The sequence below is a fragment of the Hakea prostrata genome, chromosome 11 (assembly GCF_041222555.1).
Source record: "Hakea prostrata isolate BN-2017 chromosome 11, UWA_Hpros_2, whole genome shotgun sequence".
NCBI classification, from domain to species: domain Eukaryota; kingdom Viridiplantae; phylum Streptophyta; class Magnoliopsida; order Proteales; family Proteaceae; genus Hakea; species Hakea prostrata.
Genome location: NC_142610.1, coordinates 18675813 through 18688923, shown reverse-complemented (window position 1 = coordinate 18688923; position 13111 = coordinate 18675813). Strand labels below are relative to the sequence as shown.

Sequence of the window (13111 nt, the reverse complement as noted above, 5' to 3'; positions counted from 1 at the left end):
GCGAAGTTAAAAATGATGAACATTGATTGAAATCAACTTATAAAATTTCCATTTTTAAGATGGGATATATGTAGAGTTCAGCTTTTGAAGTCTTTTTATTTATAGACATTGAAACTCAAATTTAGTATTTTCGTAGTAGTTTTCTCTAGGGTAATTTTGGACGATGCCATAATAACTTAAGATAACAAATGGCAAGCACAAAAATGATTTATCATTAAAGTGATTTTCCTTTGACTCCCCCTAAGATTTATCAAGGAAGCTTCAGCTTGCTTCATTGGGGGAAAAGGTAAATCATGTCCTTTTCTGCTGAACTGAAGTCAGATTTTGAACAATGCTTTGACAGAGGTAGGGAACATGATCAACTCCCCAAGAGATATGCAGGCATCAGACAACCTGCGAAACATGGGCCCAACTATATAAGAACAACGTTGGGTTAAGAATGAGTGAGGCCAACATGAAGCCTGTCCAAAAACCAAAAAGCATATACACATGTATCACATTTGAAAGTTGGCTAGTGTGTGGTGCTTGAGGTCTCAACTTACATTCAAGTGAATCTCAATTTTGTAGATACATATGGTTTCTCAGTAAACTGATTCTAAGTTTTGGTAGTCAAATGAAAATGTGCATGGTATAACACATTCAAAACAAAAGCAGCAATCTATATGAATTTGATCAATTTTCACCACAACCAGCTTCACCAGGATTGCTCTGGATTGGATGAAACTCCACATTCAACCTAGTTAAGCATGTTCGAATGCTAGATCAAGAAGTGATTTAAACCGACAGCTCTTCCAAACTACTCGACCTGTGAAGTGGAGACATGTGTGTTCCCTAGCCGATGGAGACCCTGCAACACAATCGACCATAAGCACTCTTTTCCAAATGTCATAATCCAGAAGAACACTTCAGCACCTAGCAGATCTATATTCTCTTATTTTAGCTCAGAGATCGCACCAGTGCAAGAACACAAGCTGTTACTCTAGTTTATTCAAGGAGATGCTTGCAAACAAAACATAATAATTAAGAATAGAACTATAGAAGTAGAAGAAAGAACAAATATCTGCTGGATGCCACCGAAGAAACTGTCCTCACAACATAAATATGACCATATATATCAATATTTAGAATTGAAGGAACATATAACTAATCATAAAAAACAAGCTCATGATATGCATAAGGATAGAATAGCATTCTATCTTTTTTTCTTTAATGGGTTAAAAAAACTATCGGGTATTCAGAATAGATGCATCGTCCTTTAAGCTGTCTACTAATAATAGATCAGTTTTTTTAATTTTATTTTATTTAGAATAATAGAAAAACCTTCAAAATCCATAATAGACTTTTTGTCTATTATGGATTATGATGAGAATTTCATTCTCTTCATTTATGTGCAAGTTTACTTAAAACTTTATAGTTAAGATGAGGGTAAAATAGTAAATACACATTCCTTTATAAAAATCATATTTTTTCCTTCTTTTCTCACTTGTTCACTATCATTTTTTACAATTTTTTATTTTTTCATTTCATAATTTATTTTTGACAAAATTTACCAAATTATTTTTCATTCTTTTTTTTTTTTGGCCAAATAGAAATTCATTGAAATGTCTCTAGATTAAATCTAGAGGAGATAACTGAAGGATTTACAATACACAAAGGAGGCAAATCATTCCAAGCTCTACTTAACTGAAGAGCCCTAGCCCCTTTGGCAAGAAAATCAGCATGATGATTTCTAGATCTATTCACAAAAACAAAACGGACAAAATCAAAGCAACCTGACAGCCTTTTAATTTCTTGAACCAGCCCACAACTAACCTAGTCTAAAGACTGAGTTTGGCCATTTAAGGCCTTAATGGCTGGAAGGCAATCAGAGTGAAAGATAACCTACGATATCTGCAAATCAAGAGTTGCAAAAACAGCATCCCTAATAGCTTCAAGCTCCATTACAATTGCTGAAAAACCAAAACAAAAAGATGCTTTTGCCCAAATAAACTGGCCTGTAGGGCTCCATATAATGCAACTTCTCCCCGCCATTTGAGAGAGTCGATCCCACGATGCATCCGTAAAATCTTTGAAGCTGGACCGAGCAGAATTATCTTCTTCATCCAAATCATTTGCATAACCTGAAAATAGGGGTTGCACCACAACCGACTCTTGGCTGCTTACATTTTCCTGAAGCCACAGAATTTCATTTAATAATCTGCACATCCAATTAATAGAGCGGGTAAGAGAATGATTTTTTCCATGAAATAACATTTCATTTCGGTCATTCCATATCACCAAACATAATATACTGCAAATAGTAAAGGCAATATCACGTTGATTACATCCATGGAATTTGTAGTCCAAAAATCTAACCAATCACGCATACTATTTCCCACAAATTCTGATGTATCAATCCGTAGCGGGGAAGCCCTCCAGTAAGCTTTTGCATGGTCACAATGAAATAAAACATGCAATACACTTTCAACCTGGGATGTGCATAACAAGCATATTGGCGTCAAGCTACTATTTCTTTCAAATAAGGCTTGTTGGGTAGCTATTCCCTCATGTGCAGCTTTCCACATGAATGTTTTAATCTTGGGTAATGTTTTAATTTTCCAAATTCTACCCCAGTTTATACTTGAAATTGAAGAGTTGGAAAGACCCATAGCAGTGTTGGTATTTTGAATACAATGATATGCTGTTTTAACTTGAAATTCACCATTTTTTGAAAAAACCCACACCCAATGGTCCTCTTTGTCCTGTGTCATAATTGGGATTGTTAATATAGCTTTCTTTTCCTCTTGACTAAATAGTGAATCTAAAAGATTGATTTTCCAACTTCTGTTGGACCAATCAATCAGTTCATTGACAAGTAATGGTCCAGGTAGATGTGGAGTTTGCACCGGGTAATGGGAATTCACGAGTGGAATCCAAGGATCACTATAAATCCTTGTTGATAAACCATTTCCAATGCTCCTTAGAAGTCCCCTTTTTAAGACATCCCTTCCTGCTATGATGCTTTTCCAACCCCAAGAGGCTTTTTTTGGAATCTGTGCTTCAAGGAAAGTAGAATCCTTAAAGTATTTGGCCCTCATAGTTCGTGCCCATAATGTATTTGGTTGGGTTAGTAATCTCCATCCTGTTTGGCCAATAAAGCTTTATTGAAAGAATGGAGATCACAAAAGCCCATTCCTCCATGATTCTTTGAACGGCACAGAGTTTCCCAGTTTACCCATTCTTAAATTATTTTTCATTCTTGAGCAATAATGACTTCTTGTATTTATTACTTTTAAGTAGATATAATAAATAATGAGAATTGATAAAATAAATAAATAAATAAAAGCCTTAACTAATGCACTGCATAGATGAAATCAAAGTACAGAAAGAAATACTGACATCAATTCAGAGTAATCTTGACATTGTGTTGTTCCATTGGCTGATTTTGTGTATGTTGTCATTGTTGGCAACTAAAATACAACGTGGTCTAAGAGTACATGACTTGTACTGAAGTGAAGCTCCCATAGAAGGCTTTGGGCATTTGTTATATTTTTTAGAAGGTGATTAACACTATTAAAATAGTTTTGAGTGTTTGTGAGACGATATAAGTGTTTTGGGTGAAGCGAAAATTACTAAGAATGGTAGATTTCATAGGTCATTGAACAAGGGTCACGTCGGATGAATTTTTGAGTAGTCATCCAGTTATTTTCTGGGTTCAACTAAAACTAGAGAAACGTAGTTTATGAAGTCTTCTTTCTAACGCACTTTTTGGATTGTAATTCCGATATCAAACAAGAATGTTATGAGGTTTCTCATGAGACTGTGCGATATGAAAGCAAAACTGGGCATTGTAGAAATAATATGAAATTTGGCTACTGTGATGTAATCTACTTTCAGGGGTTCGAAAATAATTTTTAAGAGTTTGAGGGTCTTTGTGAAATAAGTTTTACATCTCAAGGAGAAAAAGTGTAATTTTGAAAGACTGAATGATACAATCTAATGGGCATTAGAAGAACGTGGATGAAGATCCAATTTTGAGGGTCGAGATTTATGTGTTTGGTTTTCAAGTATCCAAGACGGAAAATATTCGATTGGGTGCCTTCTGGTTGGTCGGGAGCATGAAAATGTAGTGCATTACAAAGTATAATGATCAATATGATCATGTGTATCGCAGCTTAAAGGTAAGATTAGAAAAGATTCCATTTGAAATAATCTGGTGAAGGGTATTCTAATCTTACATCACTTAAAGGGTCTGACGGCCTAGATCTCACTCGTCTTTTTAAAGTGGATATCCAACGTTTGTGTGATTAGATTCTCTTTGAGACTCATCCACAAGATCCAACAGTTCTTGTGCATCAACGTTCATTGTTTTCAAAAGTCCAAATTTGAGCGAAACAGAGGTAGGTTTTTGGGATTTTTGGCTTGTGGAGACTAAGAAAAACGAGTAGGAGAAGCTAAGAAGTAATATGGGTATGGAGAACAAGCTCGGATGCATATTTTGGTGAAAACGTTGAAGAAGAATGTGAGTAATCTATTGTAATCTCCCTCAATTTGAAAAGTTTCACCTTTCAAATAGTTGCTTGTTAGGGTTGAGTTGTTTGAGGTTGTGGCCTTATACTTTTGTGGGTGCAAGAGTTCATATTGAAGTGGTTGCTCCATGTTTTGAATCAATTGAGAGTTCATGTTCGTGGGAACCATAAAGTATATTCTCTCGTGGCATTGAGTGAGGTTCGTGGGAACCATAAAGTGAGAGATTTGGATTGACAACAGAATGACACATGAGGATTTTTATAAAGTGTCATTAGTTGCCACACTACCATATTGCATCCATTTTCAGTAAAGTTAAGAGTATTTGTGACCATGGATGGTCCTGTGTTGTACAAAAGATGCAGTCACTGCCATGATTCGGTACTTAAGGCTCTATGTGAAGGGATTGAGCTCTAGGATTATCCTCAGACCAATATAAAGTTGTGCACATAAAGGTCAAAATGTTTTCAATGTATCTTTTTCAAATGTTTTCTTAAAACAAAGGAGATGTTTTGTTTTACTCGACTGTGTCACAATCAATATAGCCCAAGTGGGAGAATGTTAGAATATTAATTGAATATTCCACATAAGGTGGGCTTCATTGATTGTGTTACACTTTAATTTGGTTTCTTATTGGTTTGATATGGGTAATATACGGTTACTAAAACTCTTATATGGACTGGCTAGTGTGGGCTAATAGGAACCGTTAGATCTTGATGGACGATCTAACGGATTTGCCTATATAAAGGATGTTAGGTCCCTCCTCTAACCCTAATCATAATCACAATCACATCTGCTTAGTCAGAAAGGATATATCATCAAGCCAATGAATAGGGAGGAGTCTAGAGGAGAAGATCCAACATCAAGTTGATCATAGAATCAACTTCCACCTCAAGTTTGTTCCTAGTGGGAGACATAAAGAAGATATTCCGCTGCGCTTCGTCTCCAATAGAACCATAGAAAGGTATGCTCATCATCTTGTGTCATTATCATATTAAGGTATGCTCATCATCATCTTGCTGCGAATGTGGGTAAAGGTGGTCAGAGAAGCAACACAGCTACTGTTGATGATTAGGAGTCACCAGTTCTACTTGTTGTTTTTGCATTGACATCTCCAAAACAGTTGGAACAAGTGAAATTGGTGGCTGGTGAGCCGGTAATTGTCATGGTTCTATTTGTTGTTTTACACCCAATTCTATGGTATATTTATAGTCCACATGCCTTAATATAAAACTATCAACTCCAAAAGAGAAAAATGAATTCAAAACAATTTTTGTACTTTCATCCAATTCACTTCATGGTTGCAAAGAATTAAATAACAACGGATATCATTATTCTAAGGCCATGTTTGGCATGAATTTCATTTTTTATTTTTACCTATTTTTTAGAAATCAGTAAAAAAATTTGTTTCAGAAAAAAGTACAAAACACGATTGGTAATCAGTTCATAAGATAGACTTTTTACTAAAAGATATGTTTGGTATATCTTTTTGTAAAATGTTTTGAAATGCTTTTTTTTTTAAGTCAAATTTGATCTCCTTTTAGGTCCAAAGTTCCCTAGCTTCTCATGAACCCTGTTTAATAGCAACAATTATTTTTTTTTGGTAGAGTAATAGTAACAATTCCATGGTTAAAGAAAACGTTTGTATATACAATAGCTCTAGAGAAAGCGAAGACCTTATCAGTTATCACCACTGTCGTCTATCTTTAAATCCCATAACCGCCGAGCTCATTATGGATAGATCCATCGCAATTAATAGAAACCAACGAGGAATGGGCCAGTTCCATCACAGAGCTTCAAATATCACCATTTTGAAGTGAACCTTAATTCTCCAACAATGGCAGAATTGAAGGCTCTGTTGGTAGCAAAATCTGCAATAGATATTTGCGATCTCTAGAAATATATTCTGCGTATCACTAATGACGTGCTGGAGCACATCTGGCGTAGTCTCATATCTACCACAAAAATTCTACCAATTTGTTCATTCATAAATCCTATAGATCAAGTAGCCAAAGGAAAAGGAACAAACATGCCCAACCAAGGGATTGACATAGATCTGAACCAAACTAGCTTGGAATGACATATATACCACAAAGTAATACACATGAAGGAACTTCTTATTTCCTCATTTGTTTCTTTAGATTTTAAAATGGACGGGTATTTTATATCACCTCTTTGTTTGACAGTGATCTGAACCAGAATAAATATAAGGGTAAAGCTAGTAGTTTTCAGAATAATCAGAACGGGGCAATAATGCATTTCTCTAGAATTGTTCGAAAGGTGCCACAGATTAACAGGTTTATCAGATTTATCAAACTTTGAAAAAAATTGAGGTCCTTTTGCATCACTTTGAAAAACTTAAAAGAGGAAATTTACGGATTAATGGAAGGAACAGAGTCCTTGGAATACAGTTCTATGTTGGGCTGCAATAAGATAACAAAGTTATCGAATTTGTTTAACTTGAAAAAACTGGGAGAATTGCACATCGAATGTGAAAATCTAGAGAACATCGACAGCCTCAAAGGAACAGAATCATTGGAATTGTTGAAATTGTTGAAAATAAGGAGTTGTCACAAATTAACAACACTACCGGATTTATATCAAACCTGAAAAAACTAAGGGTGTTAGAAATTGGAGATTGTCACAGCATCCAAGGAACTGAATCTTTGGAAGAGTTGAGAGTGGAAGGTTGCCACAAATTAAAAGAATTTCCTGACATTGCCAACCTGAAAGGATTAAGTTGCCTATATATTAATGATTCTGTAAATCCAGAGAAAATTTACTGCTTTGAAATGTTGAGGGCACATAGTTTCAACGAATTGGCAGAGACACAAAGGAAGATACATGGGCATCTACTTAATTTTTTCTATGTTTTCTCACTGCAACACTAAATGAAACAGTACGTCTATACAGGGGTGCTTTGGAAGCCTTACTTCAACTTTGGACGAGTATAACATCAATCTTGAATTTTGAATCATATGAATACTACTCATTTGATGATTTTATCAATCCTCTATTGATTGATGTTATGGGTTTGGTTAATCTCTCTTTGCATTTGAATTTCCCTAGAATTAAGAGCAAATCTCTGCCTATATTTATATTATATATAACAAATAATATTTTAAAGAACACTCAAGGTATGCGAAAGCTAGATCTAAACTCAGTTCCCACAAACCAAAAGGCAAACATCTCTCTTTGGGTACCACTTCTTTACTTCTTTTTTTCCGTCCAATCATTTTAATTTACTTTTAACTTGAAAGATTCCATATTAATTAAAGAATCGAAAGACTTTCATCCATTTTACACCCCTCTCCCCACACCTCGAAAAAAAAGGAAAAAGATAATAAAAGAAAAAAGAAGACTTTCACCGAAAGAAGAAAGCAAAAGAAGACGATTTGCTTCGTTGCACTACTTTTCAAAGTTGAAATGATATCCACCAATCCACCACTAGGGAATCCAATGCGATTTGCACAATAAACAATTGATGCAGGAAACGCAAATTTTATACCCAAGAAGAAGCGATCAGCTCCGGAAGCTTTACAAGCAAAGGAAAAAAGAGAAGCACCAAATACTCTTCTGCAACTGCAAGTTAATGGCTTCTTCATCTACTCCGTCCGGTCGACCTTCTTCTTATGATGTGTTTATTAACTTTAGAGGCCCAGATACTCGGAAAAACTTTGTCACTCTACTTTCCAGAGCTCTGATGAAAGAAAAAATCCATACCTTCATAGATAGTGAAGAACTCTGGGAAGGAGAAGAGATTTGCCCCTCTCTTCTGAGAGCAATTCGAGGGTCTGAAATCTCCATTCCTGTCATCTCCAAAAGCTACGCACATAGCAAATACTGTCTCTTGGAGCTTGCTGAGATTTGGGAGTGTCATTTATCTCAAGGTCAAACCATTCTTCCCGTATTCATCGATGTTGAGCCACGAGATGTTCGACATCAGACAGGAATAAGCTTTGAGGGACCATTTCAAGAACATCAGGAGAAGTACAGCTCTGAAGATGTTGAGAGATGGAAGAATGCTTTGAGAGAGGTCGGGAAACTCAAGGGATCGACCCTCCAGGGAAATGCTACTATTGAGTAAGTCTTGCTCTCTTCATGCGTACGTGTCATATTTTTAACTTGAGAAATTACCTTCTTCTTGCTGTCTATCAGATTAGAACCGTACAGTTCATGTAGTTTCCTTTCTTTATGTGGAGTGACGTAGTTCTGAGATAAATGGGAAAATAAACTGTACAAACACATCATTACCTTTGCTCTGTAACAAGATTAGATTTCTCATTTTTGTACCCGTTACTGTCATTAAATTATTGCTCATCATTTTCAAAGACTTAGGGAATTTATTTATCTTTTTGGAAAAATAGATATACATATTCTTATTTATTCCTCTGATCCACTGTTTACTCTGAGAAATTGCAGGGATCAATTAAATTTAGTTGAGTCAATTGTTCGTAGGGTTTCGAGAGAACTAAATAACGTCCCGTTGGATGAATATAAACATCCTGTTGGAATCGATTCACATATTGATAACCTGCTTCCTATGTTAAATATTGGTTCTGATGATGTAAGGTTTGTGGCAATATGTGGCATGGGCGGTCTGGGAAAGACAACTATTGCAAAGGCTGTCTATAATTGCATCTTTACAAGCTTTAATGGGAGTTGCTTTCTCGCTAATGTGAGAGAAGAAGCTTCACTAGGAGATCAAGGATTAGTTTCTCTTCAAAACCGGCTTCTTAAAGATATCTTGGGCAAGGAGCAAGACATTAGCAGTGCTTCTCAAGGATCAAAATTGATAGAAAAAAGACTTCACAGAGAAAAAGTTCTACTCATTCTTGATGATGTCAATGATTATACACAACTTGATGCATTAGCCCGTGGTATCAATTGGTTTGGTGAAGGCAGCAGGGTTATCATTACAACTAGAGATGAGCATTGTTTGAATGTAAATAAAGCTGATGGAGATATTAAAATATACAAGCCTAAGGGACTAAATTATGAGAATTCTCTTCAGCTCCTTGGTTTGCATGTCTTTCCGACGAGTAACCCTCCAGAGGTTTATCCAGAGCTTATGCATGAAGTTGTGCACCATGCTGATGGGTTACCCCTGACCCTAGAAGTGTTGGGTTCTTTTCTTTGTGACAAGAACAAAGAAGAATGGAAAAATACATTAGGTGGACTGAAAGATATCCGTGATAACAAGGTCTCTGGAATGTTGATAAAAAGCTATGAGGATAAAGTATTTGCAAGGTTAATGATAAGTTACAACCAATTAAGTGATAATGCAAAAATCATATTTCTTGATATTGCATGCCATTTCATTGGAGTAGACGTAGATGTGATAATTCAGTTGTGGGAAGCTTGTGAATTGTATCCAAGATCAGCCATAAAAGAACTCACCCAAATGCACCTCCTGAAGATTATTGACAAGAGGATGAGTATGCATGATGAACTTCGATTTATGGGGATGTGAATTGTCTCAATGAACAGCAATGGGGATCATTCAAAATGCACTAGATTGTGGTCTGCTAATGAAATCTCAAAAGTGTTTAAAAACGAAAAGGTGAATATTATCTTCTTCTTCTTCTTAATTTGCTTTTCTATTACGGTGAAAGATGGGCAACAAACATAGCCAATGTTTGCTCTCTCTCTCTCTTCTTTCTTTTTTTTGGGAGGGGGGTGGTAAACCCAAAAAAGGGTTAAAGTCTAAGCAATAGCACAGAAATACAAAGGTTGGGACCACCTTTGATCTATGCCTCGTAAGATATAGGTCAATATGGAAGTTAGGCCTTTTAAATAAGGTTTTACATTTTTTTTATTTTTTATTTTTTGGTGGATAGAGGGGGGTTCGTATGCATTAAAATTTTCATACTTTAATATATACTGTTTTTCTGCTATAGGCCACTCCAATGGTTGAGGGTATTCTCTTTAGATATGGAATGCACACAGATGATTTAAGCTTTGATGACTTTGCAAAGATGCCCAAGTTAAGGTTTCTAAAACTTGATGACAAGTATAACAAACGCATTACTGGGAATATTTCGCATCTTCCTTCTCAATTAAGATGGTTTTGTTGGTTCTTATGTCCTTTGAAAATTCTGCCGGCCAATTTTTATCATGAGGAACTAGTTCATCTTGACTTGTCATCTAGTAATATCCTCCAAGGATGGAAAGATGGACCTCAAAATAATAAAAAGGTAGAATACGATTGTAATTTTATCTCTTCAATTGTGTGATTACCAATTTTTTTTCTTCTTGAATTTGAAAGACTGCTATTTTATATGTATTATTTTGTTTGACAGCGGTTTCGAAAATTGAAGGTTCTTGATCTGCACTGCTCCTATCATTTCTCTGTCTCTTCCAACTTCTTCAGATGGTTTCCTTGCTTACAAAGATTAGATCTCAACAGTTGTAGTTCTCTTTTGCAACTACCAGAGAGCATTTGTCAGATGGTTTCTCTCAAATACCTTATTCTCAATGGTTGTAAGTCTTTCAACAAGTTGCCTAAGTCCATTGGTAATCTAAAACATTTGGTTGAGCTTTTGGTAAGTACAACAAAGATTGAGGAGTTGCCGGATGGTGTAGGGCAGTTAGAGAAGCTTGAGAAACTAGATGTTTTAAATTGTGGTAAACTGGTAAGACTACCGACCTCAATGGGTAGACTAAGGAGATTGCCTTGCTTAGACTTGACAGGGACAATGATTATGAAATTACCGGATGACTTTTCAAAGCTCTCGTGCTTAGAGGTGTTAAAAATGAATCCACCATCACAATATACATTGGAGAACTGTATGCTTCAATCAGCTCAAATCAGCAAGAGTGGTTTTCCTTGTCAGCTTCAAGAGCTATATTTGACTAGCTACGTAAAGCTTAAATGTCTTCCAAGGCTTCCCTCCACTTTAACTACTTTGGAAGTTAAGTACTGTTTTTCACTGCAGTTAATTTCTAATCTTTCAGACCTAGTATTATTGAAGGAATTATCAATCTATTGTTGCATATCATTGGTAAGATTACCTGATTTGTCAAACCTTTCAAGATTGCAGAAATTGATCGTAACGCCTTTCCCCAAATTAATAGAGTTACTAGATTTGTCAAATCTGAAAAGGCTGAGGAAATTACACATCCACAGTGCTGAAAACCTAGAGAAAATTCAGGGTTTTGAAGGAACAGAATTGTTGGGAGAGTTGGTTTTGGGGAAATGCCCCAAATTAAGAAGGTTACTAGATTTGTCCGAATTCTCAAACCTAAAAAGGTTGTGGAACGTACACATTCACAATTGTGTAAATCTAGAGAATATCCAGTGCATCAAAGGAGCAGAATCCTTGGAATATTTGAAAATTGAAGGTTGCCATAAGTTAACAAAGTTACCAGATATATCATACATGAAAAGATTGAAGATTCTACGTATTTCAGATTGTATAAATCTAGAGAAAATTCACTGCTCTGAAGGAGCTCAATCTTTACAAGAGTGTGTGGTCATTGGTTGCGACAAATTGACAGAGACAAGGAGGAAAATATCCGGGCAGGTGCTATTATTCTTCTCTCTTCCTGTAACTTTTTATTCTTTTTCCTAATGGGGGACACCAATTAATTGATTGATAGGAATTTACAATTCAATTGCAGGGAAGACTTTTTGATGATATTGTCAAAGGTGTTGAGGGAAGCAACCCAATTGTCACTGATGATCGAGGGTCCCCAATTCTGTGTATTGTTTTTGCATCCAGATATAAGAAACTGCTGGAAAGGAACAGGTTTATGGTTCGTGCTTATATCCATTGTCAAGGAGGAAGAAGGATTCACTTGGTTCATTCCATTAGAGTTGGGGACCAAAGTGAATTCACCGGTAAGGGAGACATAATCTACATCCACCATTTCGAAGGCTTCGACTGGTTTGGGTTTCCGCTGGAAAGCAATGATGCTATTGAGATACTAAATGTATATGCAGAAAGCAATGATGCTATTGTGATACAGTATGTACCAGAGATGATCCCTGTTAAATTCTATAAGGTGTTGTTCGAAGATAAGGATTCAGAACAACAAATGCCTAATAAACAATCGAGTGCCAAGTTGGTAGCAGATTTCTTCAGATGGTCGGATGGTAACAATGATGGGGTGGTGGAGGAAGAAGAAGATGCCGATGATGCCGATGAAGAGGTGGATCGAAGAGGAAGAGGGTGGGCTGATGAGGTGTTTTTCCTGTTGGAGTAGGTAATGTTGTCCTGATGACGAAAACAAGACAGATGTTGGCCCAGAGGCCTGCAATTGCTTTGTTGCAATGAAAGCAGTTTGGCATTGTTTAAGCAACTGTTTCAGTTCTACAGGGTTTTTGTACTGAGGCCACCCTATAACCCTATTCCCTTCTGAAGAGAAAAAAAGGTTCTGGCGATCTTTGTCTAGCTTGTAATGAGGTTGGGATATGTTATTGGTGTATGGAATCTACTCTATATGTCCTTTTTTGACTTTTAGAGATGTAAGAGGATAGTTTATTTAAGGAAATAATAGAAGTTGTGTTTAGCTCTTAGACGTACATACATATGATGCATTCTGAGATTTAGGCATATTCTTACTGACCACCTTGACCAGTAAAAGTAAATTCCCAGATTTT

General features: G+C 36.1%; 1 pseudogene across 1 annotated transcript; it reads left to right on the top strand.

Moving 5' to 3' along the window:
• The first annotated feature begins 7976 nt into the window (after positions 1-7976).
• LOC149000572 (disease resistance protein RUN1-like) lies at positions 7977-12206 on the top strand (annotated as a pseudogene). Its single transcript, XR_016170850.1, has 4 exons — positions 7977-8589; positions 8929-10069; positions 10407-10703; positions 10809-12206. The product of XR_016170850.1 is annotated as a disease resistance protein RUN1-like (transcript).
• The last annotated feature ends 905 nt before the right edge of the window (positions 12207-13111 follow it).